The sequence below is a fragment of the Rhinichthys klamathensis genome, unplaced genomic scaffold, assembly GCF_029890125.1.
Source record: "Rhinichthys klamathensis goyatoka isolate OS25496 unplaced genomic scaffold, OSU_Roscu_1.1 h1tg000722l_1, whole genome shotgun sequence".
Taxonomy (NCBI): Eukaryota; Metazoa; Chordata; class Actinopteri; order Cypriniformes; family Leuciscidae; genus Rhinichthys; species Rhinichthys klamathensis.
In genome coordinates, this window is record NW_026607137.1 from 185,658 (window position 1) to 203,362 (window position 17,705).

General features: G+C 38.2%; 1 protein-coding gene across 1 annotated transcript in view; it reads left to right on the top strand.

Moving 5' to 3' along the window:
• Positions 1-3,234: 3,234 nt before the first annotated feature.
• The window catches only part of LOC130077182 (collagen alpha-1(XXV) chain), a 295,172-nt gene continuing 280,701 nt past the window's right edge, over positions 3,235-17,705 (top strand). Inside the window, exon 1 of the mRNA XM_056242326.1 lies at positions 3,235-3,256. The gene's annotated coding sequence lies outside the window, so the exon portion shown is untranslated. The remainder of the gene's footprint in view (positions 3,257-17,705) is intronic.

Sequence of the window (17,705 nt, forward strand, 5' to 3'; positions counted from 1 at the left end):
GAAGATTCATTTGTGTTTGGTTCGCCCTTAAATCCTACACAGGCAACAACTAATACTAAAATATAGTTGTACTTTACACTATTTATATGTTCATAAGTTTCATAATTTCAAATGTAATATTGTTCAATCAATAAATTTAACAACTGCCCTGAATATTTTGCTGGGTTAAAAGTGATATAAAGAAATGCACACATCTGTTTTTTATATTGGTTAATAATATCCTGTGTTGTGAAGCTTAGGATTGATATGGAGTTATGTGTGTAAGGCCTGCCCAATCGGTCCAATGACAGTTTCCGATAAGCGGGTGAAGGTTTACCGCGTGTTACTGTCTTTTCCACGTGGCAAAGTAATTGAATTCCAATTCAACTTTAATCTGACTGCATTTTATCATGACCTCGAATTTAGGTTAGATTGCCAATTGGTTATTGGTCATTTATATAATATTTTAGCAATACATTTGATTTATTCTAATCAACTTTTTACTTCATATTTTACTCGTTCATTAGTAATCTATGTCGCTCAGAGAGTCTCGCGCCAGCCGTTCTTTTACGCAGATCTCACGATCACAAACTCTTCAGTCTGATCGATAATCAGAGGTTATGGCTAAAGCAGTTTAACAATGCCGCACACGCTTGCTATTGTTAAAAAGTACCCATGTAGCCCCCTACAGTCGCCCATATAACAACTTAGTTAAAGCCCAAACAATAACCAGAGGTTATGGCTTGTACATTAAGATAGTGCCGCTCTAAACGCTGCTATTACCTCAATACTATTCTTACCTAGCCCCCTATTTGCGACTGCATAACAACTTAAAGTCAAGGAGTTAGTCAGGAATCTAGAATCCCACCAGACGTGCCCCACGCTACATCTAAACTGGTATCTAGTATGTACTTAACCCTGAACGCAGATTTGCGAAAACATAAGACCCCATTTACACCTGGTATTAAAATGAGATCTGTATCCAGATAAGTTATCCGGATAATAAGTGTTCTGATCTTACCTTTGCGTTTACACCTTGTATTTTTAATGCGTTCTCGTTATCCACATCGAGTTCGGATCTCTGTCCTCCAGAGTGACACCTGCACGTGAGCACTGAGGTGGCGGGAAATCAGCTGTAGTTTGTCAACAGGTGTAGGATCGTTAGAGATGCTATTACTGTACCGCCTGTTTCTACTTTCTCTGTCGCGGTAGGGGTCATTTTCAACGTTTTTCTATTAGGAGCAAACAGAAAAGACGACAGGCCCTGTTTGCAGCTGTTGTTTTTGCGGCTACTGTGAATGCTACGACAGTGAACCGGTCTCTGTGGATGAGAGAACGGAGTAATGAGTGGTGGGAACGTATTGTCTTGGGGTCTTTTGGCGAAGATGACTGGATGGCAAACTTCAGAATGAACCGACATTTGTTCGACTACATCTGCGAGAAGTTGCGGCCTCTGCTGTCACGGAGAAATACTCTGCTGCGGTCGTCGGTGTCTGTGGAGAAGAGAGTAGCAGCTGCGCTTTGGTATTATGCCACAGGGTCTGGGTACAGGACAATCTCTCATCTCTTTGGAATAAGTACAGCAACTGTATGCCACGGAGTCTACCAGGTCGCCAGAGCGCTACGGTCTGTGTTTGGTCACTGTATCGAACTGCCCAAGGGACAAGGGCATCGGGACGTGGTGACTGGCTTTGAGGAGCGCTGGAGGATGACGTTTGGCAGGTACGAATGCCATCACGTCGTACGGATTGCGTTTACACCTAGTAAAGATCCGAACACAATGCGAGCCAAACTACCTCCAGATGTGGTCAGGCAGATCCGATCACAATCCGATCACAACGTATTTACACCTTGCATTAACATGCGTTTTTTATTATCCGGATAACTTATCTGGATACAGATCTCATTTTAATACCAGGTGTAAATGGGGTCTAAGACTTCACTTAATCTACTTGAGAAAATAACTTCAGAGTAATTCAGAATAAAATCAAATGTAACAATTTATTATGTCAGGTAAGTGTATCATGCCAATTTCCTAATCAGTTCAAAGATAATCAATACAATAACATCTAATGCTCAGAGATAAAGAGTAAAAGATGTACCTGACTCAAGACATACATGATACATGACATGCATTATGGGCCGATCTCATTACAAATCGCCCTGAGACTTTTGTGCTCTTTCCTTAAATACCCAGACCGAGACAGAAACTTCTTTCACCTGGAAACATTAGCTAACAATGGGAATTTGCATTCAGAGTTTACACCTTTTGAGAGCAGGATGCCATTTGCCTGGAAGACACGCCCTCCTCTGTAAGCAATGTATCTTTAAACTCATAAAAATTTTTTATTACCTTTTGGTTTACTTCTGTGGAGAATGAGACATTTGTACCAGTCGCACTGAGACATTTCAAATGATACCAAACATGTATAATACCGTATGATAATTATTCACATTAAACCACATAGATTTTTGGGTGAATTTTGGTGATCTCAGCATGAGAGACAGAAGGAATGGGGGAAGAGGGAAAGAGATGTAGATTAGGATGATACTGAGACTTGCTTCTCGAATGGTGATGCTAACTTCACAAGAGAGAGTACAAATGTTAATTTCCTTTGCTTTCTCAGAGAGTTGCCCTCTCTTCCAGTTCTTCCGTTTTTCCAGTATTACATAGCCCAGGAACACTTTCTCCCATCAGCAATGGCATCATGGCATCAACTGTGTTTCCATCTTTGTCTGTAGATTCCAGTGGATCCAATGGATACTTTTTGAGAAAATTTACAGATCACTCTTGTGCATACAAACAAGTACTGACCTTTTGTAGCTGGTCACATTTGTACCAAGAAATCACCACATTTCATTAGCATGCTGAGCAGCAAAGGTCTGTCATATAACAGTGCAAAGATTTCATATTCAAAAACAACACTTAATGTTTAATGTGTTCAAAGTGGGAGAAGACAGAATTTAGGTCATCATGTTGAAAGGCAGAGAGAGTCACCTTGTAAGCCTGAAACTGAGTAGAACAACTGGAGATTGACACTAAAGGCATAATACCATTCACTCTGAATTTAGCATGTGTGGGATACTATGCATCTTTATATTCTGTAGACGTGTGTTATTTGTGGAATTCCTGTACAGCACACCAATATATACAATCCATGTGTAACACGTTTATTCCTTTTCTTTTTTTACGTTTCAGTTTATGGAGCAAACTTTACATTTTTGTTTTCTCTTTTATAATTCCCATTAGGGTCCACCTGGCCCAAGAGGTGACAAGGTAAGAACCCTTTGAACACTTTTTACATCAACAATCAGATTTCTCATAGCTTCACAAACAAATTAAAATAATAATATCACATAATATCATTTTCTATGGTTTCAAAGATGACAGTTTGAATGTGAGGTTTTTTTTTTTTAATAAACATGAATTAGCAATATTATTAACAATTTTCGGCAGAATGTTCCATGTCAAGGCCAATACTGAAGAAGAAATGAAGAACAAATGGGTGTGATTTGCAGGTGCTTTTGAATTTGATCTGGTAGTTCAACTGACCAGTGCAAACTGTTAGAAAACGTGGTAACACTTTACTTGAAGGGGTGTGCATAAGACTGACATGACACCTTCATAATCATGACATGACACATGTCATGAATATGAAGGAGGTTTCATGCATGTTTATGACAACTGTCATTAAGTGTAATTTGCTCAATTATGACATTTTGAATGCAAATATGACATTGTTTGAGATGTCTTGGTAATGACAACTTGACATAAACCAATACATCATAACCTGTCAGTATCTTTGTCCTGACAACTTGACATTACTAAGACAACACAACCTGTCATAAATATGTTAGAAACATGTCATAGCAGATTAATTATCAAACTTAAGAAACCACTAAGCTTTATTGGTTAACATTACATTAAACTGTCAGGTGGTTGGTTTTGACATTGGCTGTCATGAGGCCAAAGTTGTCATGACAAAGACACTGACAGGTTATGATGTATTGGTTTATGTCAAGTTGTCATAACAAATAATAATAATAAATATAGCTGCAAGCTGCAAGCATTACCGCGGCCAAGCGCAAGAAACGGCAACAGATGCCATCATGGGTGGGAGTGGCAGATCAACTGCAGCAAGGAGCAATTAAAGACATTTTAAGAGAATTTTGGTAAAATGGCTGAAAAATCATATACATTAACTAAAAGTATGATTTAATGGATTATCACTTTCGACCAGTAGCTGGCGCAGTTACGAAATTGACGTGGTGTGGTCAGAGTGAGGTGACAATGACACATACAGGGCCCTATCTTGCACCCAGCGCAATTGACTTTGTACATTTGATTGTATCATTCGTATTTTGCACCCGTGCAAAGCGGACTTTTCCCTCCACAGACGCACGCCGGCAAACTAGGGAATGAACTTGCGCTCCCTGGGCGGTTCAGCGCAAAAAAGGAGGCGTGTTCCGGCGCAAACAATCCCTGGTGCTATTTTGCAGTTCCAGAAAACAATTGCACCACTGACCAGAAAAAACCTAGTCTAAAGTCAGTGGCGTGTTGCGCGTACATTCAGATGCTATTTTAACCCTCTGGGGACCAGAAACGCGCGGGCGCGTTTTGCTCGTTTTTTTTCACATAGCAGAAAAATAGACTTAAAGTACTACCATCATTTCTGTTCATATAGAGTTAAGAAATATGAGAAAATAATCTGTTAAATGTCTACTTTTTTATGTGCCCACATACAATCGAAATAAAATATTGTGCTTTTGTAAAATAAAGAAAATAAACAGGGTGTGCGTTCTGCCTCTCAGTCACCGTGAACTTTTTTTCTGGAGCACGTCTCTAATCTTCAACACAACTCAGCTAATACTATTCACCCAGCCATAAGCAATATATCTTTTAAATCGTTTGAGTTTGTACTTTTAAATGATCCGATTCAAAACTAAAATTAATATTCTCCGTTTATGTCATCTATATAAAAAGAGAGACGTGTCAGCCCGTCTCATTATCGTTCTCTCAGCTGATTATCCCTGGTAATGTGACACGCCCACGGAGAGCACGCGCTATTCAAACGCAAATATGTGAAGCAACACATTGAGACGCGTTAACGCCCATAAACTCTGAAAACACACATTATTTTTTAGTCAGATTAATCTACTGTCGTCTTGCGCGGCTATATGAGGAACAATCCTGGGACATTTACCACTGGGTTTATTTTCACTGCGAGGATGAACAGATTCAGCTGAGAAGTAAGTGTTTTTTGCAAGTGCTTTGTTCTAATCGCGATATAGAATAACGTTAGTGTCTGTAAACGGAAAAATAGCGTACTGTTAAATGTGAATCATGTGTGTAAGTGTGTGTGTGTGTGTGTGTGTGTGTGTGTGTGTGTGTGTGTGTGTGTGTGTGTGTGTGTGTGTGTGTGTGTGTGTGTGTGTGTGTGTGTGTGTGTGTGTGTGTGTGTGTGTGTGTGAGAATGAATGAATGAATGAATGAACGCACAGATACGCACTGTTACAGACTAAATAACATTTCGTTGACTCGTTTTGGATAAAGTTTTTACTCTAAAATAGACATCAAATAAGCTTTTTTTAGGAGTTTCTGCTCATATGTTAAATATATAGTATGTTTTGTCAATAAACTAATCAACTAAGATGTTATGGTGTTTGTTCAAGCTATATCAAAATAATGAATCCTCAACTTTGAAATATGTATGATCAAACTAAGACATTTATGGAGAAAGACAATTTTCTTTTCAAGATGTTTCCAACTCTAACTTTGAACTTTGAACTGAAATAAAACCATGTCTATATGGTGAAGGGTGTGTGATAGAAGTGTCCAGACTTATGCACCCTGTATTTTCCTTATATAAATCCAAACAATCTAAAAGCCATTCTTTTTTAAATCTCCTCATTCTTTGTGCAAGGCTCCTGTAATGATATGGCCTGATAGCACCTAATAGGGCCATTATGGGGAGGGTCTTTGTCTTTCTCAGGTGTGAAATTCCACACATATTAATGAGAGACCACGCCTCCTGCATAAAGCTTTTTCAAACAAAACACGTCATTAAAAATGTAAAAGACTTTATTGACTTATCTGAATGAGTAGTCAGGATGATTCTCACATAGTTTTGGAGCAAATATTCTAGGCTATGTGATACAATTTTCAAAAGTCTTGTGAAGAAATAATCAATATGTGTTTTGTGGTCTTATTTCAGCAACTTTCATTTTTATTTTTTTCAATAACCACGCATAAACATTATTCTATTAAAAATACAAACATGTACATACATGTTGCTCACTCATCATGGTAGCCAAGTGTGTGCTATATAGAGTGAATTTACACCTTTGCCATTAACATGTTTATAAATAACTGAAAAAAGCACAAATGTCAGTGCATGTCAAAACATCCCAAGGGCCCCAAAAACACTCTGGTCCCCAGAGGGTTAAGCGCGCATGCTTGGCCATAATACAGAGTGTGAACAACGCGCATACACTGTAGATGATTCTCTCATCAACACAGATCCATTTTACTTTTTGCAAATGATACATTATTATAAGGAAAAATATTAAAACACGAGGGAAATCATTGTTGTGTCCATGACGATGGGAAAAATAGGCATAAAGCTTACACATTTACCCAAATTATTATATGCATGTTTAACCGAAGCTAATTTGGGTGGGTTTGTCCCATCCCCAATGTCACTTCTCTTTCTTTTACGGCCCTGACGAGAACATCGATCCCCTCGGCTGTGAACCGATTCTGAAGCGCGCCTGGTAAATGCGCCGTTATAATAGTATTGCGTCATGGAACAAGCGCACCTCGTTCATCATGCTCTTAAAGGGAATATGATGTGACGCTCTTATTGGTTTGTTTCCTGTTACGCTCAAACCACACCTATGAATAATGAAGCTACTTCAGACCAACCCCTTTTAGATTTGCGTCAAGCGCAGGAGTAATTTATCCCGCCGGTTAAATAGCAACAGCGCCGAGATCCGCCCAAAAAGTTACTTGCGCTTTGCGCTTGACACTTGAGTTTTAAATCGTTAAAGTAGAGCCCACAAAGTTTGGTGTCAATATGTCGAGGCATTGCAGATATGAAGCCTGAATAGTCCTTTTGGCCACATGCCTCAAATATGCTGCTGCAGTATAAGAAAACGGTTTCGTCTATCAACACGAAATCCATAACTTTTATTCAGCACGGTCTGGAGATGATACGATTCGAATTTGGTGAAAATCGGACAAACGGCCTAGGAGGAGTTTGAAAAAGTAGGTATTCAATGAAAATCAAGATGGCGGACAGGAAAATCGTCCAAATACGTCAAACTTGGTATCTTTGTTCTCGGCATGACCCAAGGAATCTATCTTAGTCTAATGTCTAGTGTCATTACAATAGGCATATTTATTCAAAAGTTATTAGCATTTTTGGAAATTTAATTTAACTTTTGACCAACAGGTGGCATTAACTCGAAATCTTTTGAGTACCTTCAGGGGATGGTGTTGGTGGCAAATTCTGAGTTTCATAATGTTACAGCAATGCATTTAAGTATAGCATTTTACATAACAAAACTGTATTGAAGTCAATGGGAATTTCATGTTTTGTTCTATTATAGCGCCACCAAGAGGCAAAATCCCACAATTGTTTTCATGTGTCCTCAGAATGAGCCTATACATGTGTGTGCCAAATTTGGTGAAAATATCTCAATTCGCTTCGGAGTTATAGACATAAATATGAAGAAACGCGTCAAAAATGACTGACACGTGACTTTGATTGAATTTTACGACCCCTTACTATCAATATTTTGGCATTTGGGTATTGGTATTTAGTCAGCGACCTATGTTTCCAAACTTCTGACGGTGGTTTCGTCTCGATCGGACTAGCGTTTTCGAAGATATCCGCAAATGTTTTTTAAGCGCTAAATCACAACGCTACACAAACCGTAAGACGAAACCTAGCATGTTTGGTATCTGTGGACTCGGCAAGGATTCAGAAACCCAACGAGATGACTCTTGTGAAAATAAGTCAACCACACCCAGAGTTATAAGCATTTGAAAAATAAATTTTACCACTAGGTGGCGCTCTTTCGAAACTTCAAGGCATCGTACTGATGACCCATACCGAGTTTTGTAACAATTCGTTCATGCGTTAAAAAAATACAGCATTTTAGCACATAATTCAAAATGGCCGACAGCCAAAATGGCCGATCTGGAAAAATTGGATATCAGTCGACTCGGCATGACAACCTGAATCTAACGAGACCACTTTTTATGATTTTTGGACAAACCGTTGAGAAGTTATAAGCAAAAATAGCCATTTTTCATATCTCCGGACCAGTAGGTGGCGCTGCACCGAAACGCAGCATGTAGTCTCAGGTCATGCTTCTGATGACATGTACCAAGATTGGTCTGAATACGATTAAGCGTTGTGGAGATACAGCCTTATGTCTGTTTTTGCAAGCGCTACGTAAAATTAGTTTGTGTGTTTATCGAAAACGGTTAAGCGAATCAATTTGAATTCCATAACTTTTTGTCGACACTGCCTGGAGATGATCTGGTGCAATTTTGGTGAAAATCGGACAAACTGTCTAGGACCAGTTCGCAAAAGTAGGTTTTTTGGACAATTCAAAATGGCGGCCATATTTTTATGACGGAAAATTACGTCATAGGGTGCGATCGAATCGTCATGAGCTCAGGAATCAGAGGAAAAAAAGAGTTTTGTTGATAGCCCTTACGGTCCAAAAGTTATTAGCATAATATGAGTGAAACTTTGGACAGGTGGTGGCACTAGAGGCAATGTTGGGACTGTCCTCTATCAGAATGTCAAACCAAAACAACTTTCCCGCAAACGGTTCTATGGGCTGCCATAGACGCCCAGTCGGAAGAAGAAGAAGAAGAAACGGAAACGGAAGAATAATAAGAACCGGAACAGATACAATGCGTGCCTCCGCACCTTCGGTGCTTGGCCCCTAATAATAATAATAGGAACGGGAACAGATACAATAGGTGCCTCCGCACCTTCGGTGCTTGGCCCCTAATAATTCATTACATTTATATAGCGCTTTTCTCTGCACTCAAAGCGCTTTATATAGAAGGGGGAATCTCCTCAACCACCACCAATGTGCAGCATCCACCTGGATGATCTGGACAAAGACATCTCAAACAATGTCATATTTGCATTAAAAATTGAGCGAATGACACTTAATGACAGTTGTCATAAACATGCATAAAACATGTGTCATGATTATGAAGGTGTCATGTCAGTCTTTTGCACACCCTTTCAAGTAAAGTGTTACCGAAAACTTCATACCAGCTGTTAAACAGAAACAGCCACTGGTCAGCGATGATGATGTAATAGGTGGGTGTGAACTGGGACTCCACTTAATTTGAAACAAACATCTTTTCCAGTTTATTTCTTCACTGATTTCATCATATATTCTCAGCTGGCTAACACATACTTTTAACCAAGAGTGAAGAACGAAGTGAAGAAGAGTGAAGAATCTTCGCGTTGGGTATACTGAAGTCTTCATTCTCAAATTATAATTACCACCACTGTTAAAATAGAGAATACGACACAAATAGCACTGTCTACTTCTCTAATTCCAGCTATAAGCAGTCTGATCAAATACCAAATGATTTCTTCACTTTGTTCATAATTAGATTTCAGAATATTAAAAATGGATTCCATTGGAGCTCTGCAGTCAATCACTGCATATGGAGGGACCCTGACTTCAAGGCTCATTTTGTAATATCTAATCCACAGTGCATTTCATTAAAGCTTTCCTAGCAGCCCACAAGCTCAAGTTTTTTCAAGTAGGTAGCCTGCATCTTCAGGGGCTCTGTGATTTGATTTTGGAACCGGGTTGAGTATTCATGCCTGAACATAAACCTCATTCTTTTTATCTGCGAAAACCTCCAAGGATGCCTTTATTTATTTTAAAAAGGCAAGGTTTCATTAGCATGCCAAAACCAGATTTGCATGTCTTCACATTGCTAAGAAAGAGAAAAGTTCTGGCAAAATGAGATGAGGTTAATGTGTCTATGTGTCAAGTTGAAACAGTTGCAGTATGGTGCATTTAAAGTTAAAACAAAGTGCTTGCGGGTTGTGTCAGTTATGCACAAAGACTTTAGATATACAAACACGGTCTACTCCTATTCTGGAGAAAGCAGAAAGCGCAAAGCGCAATACGGCAAAATAAATCCCGCCTTCAAAATTAAAGAGGCAATCTTCAATTCGTAAAGCCATCGCATCACTGCAGCTGCCGTTAGAAGCTCCGGTTCTTATAGAAAACAGCCAGTGTTCTGAGACGCACTTTATTACTGCTCATGTGCATTGGCTGGTTTAACCTAAAAAAATAAGCTTTTAACAGTATTTGAGCATAAGAAACAAAATGTATGCGACAGTGTTATCAGATTTCATTGGTGATTTCAAATATGAAATTTAATCGTAAGCTTTGTGAACAGCTTTGGAGAATTTAATGTTTCCCCATTCAAAGAGAGCCATGAGCTATACTTACATAACTGAGATAGCTGCTCGAGAGGCATCTCAAAGCTGGCGAGTTAAATGACTTGTGTTATATGGACTTTGCTGTGCATCAGTTCAGATTCATGCCCTCCTGTTTTCCCTTACAGTATATTTTTAAAAATCTTAAACTACCTACGAAATGCACCAGATTGAAATATTCATACTATTATTAGGTGTTCAAGCACGAAGTGCTGAAAACCTATTGTATTTGTACTGATTTTTAGGTGTTCAAGCACGAAGTGCTGAAAACCTATTGTAATTGTAAGGATTTTTATTAGGTGTTCAAGCACGAAGTGCTGAAAACCTATTGTAATTGTGCCGATTTTTATTAGGTGTTCAAGCACGAAGTGCTGAAAACCTATTGTAATTGTAAGGATTTTTATTATTAGGTGTTCAAGCACGAAGTGCTGAAAACCTATTGTAATTGTAAGGATTTTTATTATTAGGTGTTCAAGCACGAAGTGCTGAAAACCTATTGTAATTGCTATTTGAAAAAAAAAAAAAAACCTAAAACGCATCGTGCAGCCCAAACCGTAAGGCCTAGAGACTTGAAACCTGGCCAGGTGCTAGGGCCTCAGTTTGGGGAGAACCTATCAGAGTATGACCCCGATTGGCCCATAGGTGGCGCTACAGCAACCACAAGTACTAAATTGCCCATAACTCATCGACCGTTTGACCTAGAATCTAGATTTGTACACCACTGTGTTCCTTGGCTCAAGACGGACAAGATGTATATCTCGGATTGTCGATTTGAGCAAAAAAAAAATTGTTATGGCCAATTTTGTCCAAAACCTACTTTTGCGAACTAGTCCCTGGTTTTTTCCCTGATCGGAACCAGACCAGTCTAGGACAATTCTATGGACTCTCTAGATCAATAATTATCAAAAAAAAGTTGAACTTTGCCCTTTGGTTCACTGTAACAGGGTCATTTAGAAAAGGGGGCGTGTCAAAATACACTCAAAAGCCTATAAATCATAAATAAAAACTCAGAACTTCACAAAAATTGATGAGCACATGTGTCCTAACATGGTGAAGAAGCATGCAGAGTTTCATGGAGATCGGACCATAGGTGGCGCTATAACTGTCAAAAAGGTCCCTTATTATTAGGTGTTCAAGCACGAAGTGCTGAAAACCTATTGTAATTGCTATTTGAAAAAAAAAAAAAAACCTAAAACGCATCGTGCAGCCCAAACCGTAAGGCCTAGAGACTTGAAACCTGGCCAGGTGCTAGGGCCTCAGTTTGGGGAGAACCTATCAGAGTATGACCCTGATTGGCCCATAGGTGGCGCTACAGCAACCAAAAGTACTAAATTGCCCATAACTCATCGACCGTTTGACCTAGAATCTAGATTTGTACACCACTGTGTTCCTTGGCTCAAGACGGACAAGATGTATATCTCGGATTGTCGATTTGAGCAAAAAAAAATTTGTTATGGCCAATTTTGTCCAAAACCTACTTTTGCGAACTAGTCCCTGGTTTTTTGCCTGATCGGAACCAGACCAGTCTAGGACAATTCTATGGACTCTCTAGATCAATAATTATCAAAAAAAAGTTGAACTTTGCCCTTTGGTTCACTGTAACAGGGTCATTTAGAAAAGGGGGCGTGTCAAAATACACTCAAAAGCCTATAAATCATAAATAAAAACTCAGAACTTCACAAAAATTGATGAGCACATGTGTCCTAACATGGTGAAGAAGCATGCAGAGTTTCATGGAGATCGGACCATAGGTGGCGCTATAACTGTCAAAAAGGTCCCTTATTATTAGGTGTTCAAGCACGAAGTGCTGAAAACCTATTGTAATTGCTATTTGAAAAAAAAAAAAAAACCTAAAACGCATCGTGCAGCCCAAACCGTAAGGCCTAGAGACTTGAAACCTGGCCAGGTGCTAGGGCCTCAGTTTGGGGAGAACCTATCAGAGTATGACCCTGATTGGCCCATAGGTGGCGCTACAGCAACCAAAAGTACTAAATTGCCCATAACTCATCGACCGTTTGACCTAGAATCTAGATTTGTACACCACTGTGTTCCTTGGCTCAAGACGGACAAGATGTATATCTCGGATTGTCGATTTGAGCAAAAAAAAATTTGTTATGGCCAATTTTGTCCAAAACCTACTTTTGCGAACTAGTCCCTGGTTTTTTGCCTGATCGGAACCAGACCAGTCTAGGACAATTCTATGGACTCTCTAGATCAATAATTATCAAAAAAAAGTTGAACTTTGCCCTTTGGTTCACTGTAACAGGGTCATTTAGAAAAGGGGGCGTGTCAAAATACACTCAAAAGCCTATAAATCATAAATAAAAACTCAGAACTTCACAAAAATTGATGAGCACATGTGTCCTAACATGGTGAAGAAGCATGCCGAGTTTCATGGAGATCGGACCATAGGTGGCGCTATAACTGTCAAAAAGGTCCCCTATTATTAGGTGTTCAAGCACGAAGTGCTGAAAACCTATTGTAATTGCTATTTGAAAAAAAAAAAAAACCTAAAACGCATCGTGCAGCCCAAACCGTAAGGCCTAGAGACTTGAAACCTGGCCAGATGCTAGGGCCTCAGTTTGGGGAGAACCTATCAGAGTATGACCCTGATTGGCCCATAGGTGGCGCTACAGCAACCAAAAGTACTAAATTGCCCATAACTCATCGACCGTTTGACCTAGAATCTAGATTTGTACACCACTGTGTTCCTTGGCTCAAGACGGACAAGATGTATATCTCGGATTGTCGATTTGAGCAAAAAAAAATTTGTTATGGCCAATTTTGTCCAAAACCTACTTTTGCGAACTAGTCCCTGGTTTTTTGCCTGATCGGAACCAGACCAGTCTAGGACAATTCTATGGACTCTCTAGATCAATAATTATCAAAAAAAAGTTGAACTTTGCCCTTTGGTTCACTGTAACAGGGTCATTTAGAAAAGGGGGCGTGTCAAAATACACTCAAAAGCCTATAAATCATAAATAAAAACTCAGAACTTCACAAAAATTGATGAGCACATGTGTCTAAATTGCCCATAACTCATCATAACTGTTAAAAAGCTTTAAAACCATACATTTCCTATGGTAAATTGCCTGTATTGGCTGTAAATTGTCTTTTCCATCTATGATCGTATACTTTTCATATCATAATGTTTAAAACCAGTGCAGTACAATTCTCTGGACTCTCTAGATCAATAATTATCAGAAAAGGTTTAACTTCTGCATTTTGATTGCTATAAAACGGTCACTTCAATGTGTAGCCTTGACCGAGTGTGCCCGAAAGCCTATATCTCTTCAATGAATGCTCAGATCTTATTAAAAACAACTCAGAACATGAGACCTATCACTCTAAACAAGCATGACAATTTTCAGACAGATCGGACAAAATTTGCCTCTATTACAGTTAAAAAGGGGGAAATTATATGACCATAATGGGATATTAAGCCAATAAGTGGCATTCTACTGCCCCCTGCTGTTTAAAATAGTCATTTTGTCATAATGCTGACTATTATTGTTCTATGGTTCATATTTAGAGTTTATATAATCAATATTTTAACATTTACAATCACATTTAGTCAAAATTCATTGTCACATTGACAAATGTGAACCCTGAATGAGACAGTTTAATCTACAATAGAATTTTGATGTGTGTAGTTCCATGTTTCTGAATAAATCCATATGTGACATAACATCATGAACATGCATGCAAAGTTTTATGGAGATCGGACCATAGGTGGCGCTATAACTGCCTGTATTGGCTGTAAATGGTCTTTTTCATCTATTATGTCAGTGTTTAAATGTATGCTACATAAAACTTAATTTTTTTTTGATGCTTTTGTGCTTAACGGCCTTAAAGGCCTTAACTGCTTGAACACCGCTAAATGCTGCTTGCAGCTTTAATTATTATTATTATTTTCCCCTAAAACGCATCGTGCAGCCCAAACCGTAAGTGCTGGAGCTCTGAAACTTTGCCAGTAGGTAGTACAAAAATCGAGGAGAGGTTATCAAATTATGAGCCCGATTGGCCCATAGGTGGCGCTATAGCGCAAAAAACAAAAAAATGGCACTATTTTCCTTAAATCTCAATAACCCTTTGTCCCAGCCTCAAGTGTCTTATATCATTGGAATCCTTGGCTCAAGCCGAACAAAAAAGGCCTCAAGGATTTCATTTCCGGTATGCAAATTTTTTCGCTATTTCCGGTTTTGTCCAAAACCTACTTTTGCGAACTAGTCCTAGGTTTTTTGCCCGATCAGAACCAAACCAGTGCAGAAATGTTCTCTGGAGTCTGAATATCAATAATTATTGAAAAAAAGTTGAAATTTCGATTCACTGTCACTAAGGGGCGTCAAAACGTTCGCAGGAGGCGGAGCCTATTTTACTAAAATGGCTATAACTCGTGAACGAAATGAGATATTTTTACCAAACTCGGTACAGCTATGTATGAGCTCAATTTGAGGTGACAGTAAAAAAATCGCGACGATCGAACACTAGGTGGCGCTATAACATTAAAAAAACATAAAAGGGGGTGTGGCCACCTGACCGTTAGTCCGATTGACTTGAAAATTGGTATGCAGTGTCTTGGTCCAAGGTGCCATGTATGTATAAAAGGATATTGGCGTATCTCAAAAAACATGGCCACCATCGACCAATGAAGTTTAAGCACCTATGAGACAAGGTTAACGAAGGCCAATCGGAACGAAACTCGATGGGCATGTTCGACTCATGGCCTAAGAGGTCTGTAAGAGTTTTGAAAGAAATCGGCCACTAGTTGGCGCTAACGAGTTTCACGGCTCTGTAATCACGTGGTGTTGCACACATCCCCCCAAAATGCATATCATTTTATAGATATCCTCATGGTGAACAACTTTGCCTCTAGAACCATTGCTGTCAATCAAATCGTTCATTAAATATTCACGAATATGTTAAAAACCTACTTTTGCGAACTAGTCCCTGGTTTTTCGCCCGATCAAAACCAGACCAGTCTAGGACAATTCTCTGGACTCTCTAGATCAATAATTATCAAAAAAAAGTTGAACTTTGCCCTTTGGTTCACTGTAACAGGGTCATTTAGAAAAGGGGCGTGTCAAAATACACTCAAAAGCCTATAAATCATAAATGAAAACTCAGAACTTGACAAAAATTGATGAGCATATGTGTCATACCATGGTGAGGAAGCATGCAAAGTTTCATGGAGATCGGACCATAGGTGGCGCTATAACTGTTAAAAAGCTTTAAAACCATATATTTCCTATGGTAAATTGCCTGTATTGGCTGTAAATGGTCTTTTCCATCTATGATCGTAAAATTTTCATATCTTAATGTTTAAAACCAGTGCAGTACAATTATCTGGACTCTCTAGATCAATAATTATCAGAAAAGGTGTAATTTCTTCATTTGAATGGCTGTAATAGTGTAAATTGGATGGCTATAACATTTTGGATGGCTATAACAGCCAATAAGTGGTATTTTACTGCCCCCTGCTGTCATTTCATCATACTACTCCCTAAAATTGTTATATATAATTGAAATTTAGACTTTATTAAATCATTATTTTAACATTTACAATCACATTTTGTCCCAATTCATCTATTGCTCTGTACTCTCTAGAACAATAATTATCAGAAAATGTATAACTTGTAATGCATAACATTTGGATGACTATAATAGGGTCACTTCAATATGTAGCCTTGACCAAAAGCCAATATCTTTTCAATGAATGCTCATAGCTTCTTAAAAAAAGGTCAAGCATGGCTAACAGCCAATAAGTGATATTTTACTGCCCCCTGCTGTCATTTTCATCATACTACTCCCTAATATTGTTATAGTTCATATTTAGACTTTCTAAAATCATTATTTTAACATTTACTATCACATTTTGTAAAAATGCATCTATTGGAGTATTATGGACTGCATTTATTTATTTTATTTATTACTCTTTACAATTGTGTCACAGGAAGGCTGAAAACGAAAGTTTTTATTTATACAACTGTTTATAGTCTGTAATACCACTGTTGTCCAATAGATGGAGCAGCAGTATTATACAAATGCTGAAGGAGTATTGTTCATTCTTAGTTAATGCTAACTAATGTAGTTAACATTAACTAAGAATGAACAATACTCCTTCAGCATTTGTTAATCTTTGTTAATGTTAATTTCAACATTTACAAATACTTTATTTAAATCTTGTTAACATTAGTTAATGCACTGTGATTTAACATGAACTAACAATGAACAGCTGGATTTGTATTAACTAACGTTAACAAAGATGAACAAAAACAGTAACAAATGTATTGCTCATGGTTAGTTAATGTTAATTAATACATTAATGTTTAATAAATTAACCTTATTGTAAAGTGTTACCGACATTTTTAATCTTTTTTTTAATCAGCTTTCAGCATTGGCTAACAAACAAATGCTTAAAGCTATTTTTTTATTAAAAAAATACCAAAGTGGTATTTTACTGCCCCTTGCTGTCATTTCATCATACTACTCCCTAATATTGTTTTATAATTCATATTTAGAATTTCTAAAATCATTATTTCAACATTTACAATCACATTTTGTCCAAATTCATCTATTGGAGTATTATGGACTGCATTTACTTGTTTTATTTATTACTATTTACAATTGTGTCACAGGAAGGCTGAAAACGAAAGTATAACGTTGGGCCACGCCCCCCAAGGACAAATTCACTCATAACTCGAAAACAGAAAGTCGCTGCACGCTCAAATTTTGATGGTAAGGTTCTCTCGGGGTTCTTGATCCAAATCTATCGTCGCGGGGCTCGGGAACGCCCCCAATCTTTAGATAATTTTTTCATTATCTCGTTCCCGAGATATAAGTGAAAACCAAATTTCCATTCATTTATTTCAACTGTATATAGTCTGTAATACCACTGTTATCCAATAGATGGAGCAGCAGCATTATACAAATGCTGAAGGAGTATTGTTCATTCTTAGTTAATGTTAACTAATGTAGTTAACATTAACTAAGAATGAACAATACTCCTTCAGCATTTGTTAATCTTTGTTAATGTTAATTTCAACATTTACAAATACTTTATTAAAATCTTGTTAACATTAGTTAATGCACTGTGAACTAACCTGAACCAAAGAGTATAGAAGAACAAGAGGCGAAACTCCGATGCTTTTCTGGTAACAGCCACTAGGTGGCGCGGCCGCCATTTTGGGGTGAAAATTCCAACTGGAGTTACTGGGCAACAGCACA